This window comes from Octopus sinensis, linkage group LG11, assembly GCF_006345805.1.
Source record: "Octopus sinensis linkage group LG11, ASM634580v1, whole genome shotgun sequence".
Taxonomy (NCBI): Eukaryota; Metazoa; Mollusca; class Cephalopoda; order Octopoda; family Octopodidae; genus Octopus; species Octopus sinensis.
The window spans coordinates 72,190,485-72,193,617 of record NC_043007.1 but is presented as its reverse complement, the minus strand read 5'-3'; positions in this window follow the sequence as shown (position 1 = coordinate 72,193,617).

Below are 3,133 nucleotides of genomic sequence, written 5' to 3'. Positions count from 1 at the left end.
TTTGTTTCACTCATTGGACTACGGTCATGCTGGGGCACTGACTTGAAGGGCTTTTGTTGAACAAAACCTTTCCAACACTTATTTTTAATTCTGGCATTTATAATATCGGTTTCTATTGCCGAACCGCTACGTTATGAAGACGTAAATAAACCAGCGCTCCGGTCTTCAAGCATGCATGTGCATCTATGTGTGTATGTGTGTGTGCAGAGAGAGTGAGAGAGAGAGGAGGGGGAGAGAAACTTAGATAGATAGATAGATAGATAGATAGATAGATAGATAGATAGATAGATAGATAGATAGATGTTGGACTTCTGAACCCGTTTCCGCGTACCAAATTCATTCTCAACACATTGGTCATCGTAACCAATGTGCTGCGCATTGGGAACTGAATCTCAAACTACATAACAAATTTCTTAGCCATACAATCATGCCTGGAACTCTTCCCAATACTTGCTTTTAGTTATTTAGGCCTGCGTTGTGTGTGCGTGCATGCAATTACGGTACATACATATATACATATATATATATATTATCATTAATATTACTATTACTAGCGGGACCTGTGAACATTTCACGGAATTAACGGTGAGCCTGTTGGGTTATTTCTGAAAACTTTATCCAAAAAAACCTGAAAGCGTAGCCTGTGTTGTGTTTGTATGGAAAGACAGTCGCTCATCTGCTAATCAGTGGGGAGTGAAAGAAATTGGAATACGATGATTATTTAATGCACTTTATATGTACACTTTGTGGAGGCGCAATGGTCCAGTAGTTATGGCAGCGGACTCGCGGTCGGAGGATCGCGGTTTCGATTCTCAGACCAGGCGTTGTGTGTGTTTATTGAGAGAAAATACCTAAAAGCTCCACGAAGCTCCGGCAGAGGGTGGTGGTGACCCATGTTGTACTCTTTCGCCACAACTTTCTCTCACTCTCTCTTCCTGCTTCTTGAGTAACGCTGCGATGGACTGGCGTCCCGTCCCGCTGGGGGAACACATACACCACAGAAACCGGGAAACCGGGCCCATGAGCCTAGCTAGGCTTGAAAAGGGCGACGATATATATACACTTTATGTACTTTATGCACAATTTTTTAGACTTAATACCCAGCACTCGCAAAATAAATATTCACTCCAATTTTTCCATTTTTCCCCATATAAACATGATACAACCTTCAGTTAAATTGCAAATATATATACCACGTAAATAAGCGTGGATATTTCACGGAATTGCACTTACGTACATGCATTAAATGATAGGTAATATAAAAAAAAAAAACTTAGTTCAATTAAAAAAATACACTTCTCACTATACAGTCACCGCCGCCACCTCCACCATCATCATCTTTGTCTCCCTCGCCCTCTTTCTCTTTCTCTCTCTCTCTACCTTTCTTTAACCTCACCATTAGAACATTACTCCTCTACTAAAATTATATCTTTAACTCTCCTCCTCTATATCATCACTAATTTCAACTAACTTTTTTCAACCACGTAATAAATATTACGTTCCCCCTATCTCACGTCATGTACGCTTCTCTCTCGGTCTTTTTCTTTCTCCGTCTTTCTGTTTCACTCTTCTCCTTATCTTATTTCTCTCACCTTTTCTTTCTTTTCTCTTTCCTTTCAATTAATCACGTGAAAACGTTACAATTACATTCCCTCTACCTCACCACGTGGACGCTTCTCTCTCCCCCTTTTCTTTCTCCAACTTTTTCTCTAATCACGTGAAAGTTGTTACCGACGGGCTAAATAACGGAACAACAAACTGAATTATCATAAGATGCATAGGCGGCAGGATGGCAGAACTTAGCACACCGGGCGAAATGCTTAGCAGTATTTCGTCCGTTTTTACGTTCTGAGTTCAAATTCTGCCGAGATCGACTTTGACCTTCATCCTTTCGGGGTCGATAAATTAAGTACTAGTCGATGTAATCAATTATCCCCCTCCCCTGATATTACAGGCCTATAGTAGAAAGGCTTATAATCATTATGCTTAGGTATAGTAATACTAATAATCTTGTGTTAGAATTCATGATATATATGTTAGTTAGTTAGTTAATTTGGCTCAAAAGCAAATAGCAAGGCCATGTAGGGGGACATGGAGTTAAGTACAGGGTGGTGTTCATGTAAAGAGTTCAGGCCACTTGAGGTCCAGGGAGGCTTTGAACAAAGCGGTCGTCGGCATCTTCACCATCTCGTCTGGCAGCTTGTTCCACGGATCCGCAACGCGGACGGAGAAAGCTCCTCTCCTTCGATTGAGATGAAATCGTCGCAGGTAGAGCTTTTCGGAATGACCCCGCAGCCGACGCTCTGGAGCAGGAGTGAAGAACAGCTCTTTCGAGAGGTTACACTTTCCGCTTATGATGTTGTGGGCGAGAATGAGATCACCACGGCGGCGGCGTTTTTCAAGAGAATAAAGGTCGAGCGTCCTCAGCCTTTCTTCGTAGGACAAATTTTTGAGACCATGAACCATGCGGGTAGCCAGCTTCTGGACTCTTTCGAGATGCTGTATGTCTTTGAGGAGATAAGGAGAAGAGGCTTGAATCCCATACTCCAATATGGGTCTCACCAGCGTGACATAGAGTGGTAGGAATATGGCTGCTGTGAGCATTCCGAATGACCGTCGAATCAAGAACAGAATTCCGCGTGCTTATGCTACATAAAGAAGTGTCAGTCGAGTACAGAGAAGCAATAAGAAATTAGAATGAGAACGGAGTCAAAAATTATGTACTGGATTTCATTAGCTTAGAGTTGTTTCTGCCAAAGGATGCCATGAACTCATAGTTGTATGTTTGAGTATGACCCTATAGCTTCATCGCATCTTCATATATATTAATACAGGCCTATATATATATATATATATATATATATATATATATATATATATATATATAAGGATAAGATCGTTATTTAAATATCGAACTTATCAAGTGGCCAGCATGGGAATAAAAATCTTCAAAGGTAATAATTATTATTAAAATTATAATTTAGGGTATATCAGAGATACCGCCACGCTTGAAATAGCAGTCAAAACTTGACTCTAAAACCACATTAAAAGTTCATACAGCACCAGGAGAGAAGACATTAAAAGACAAAATAAACTGGCAAAAAATTCGTGGATAATTCCAGATTCCGGATTT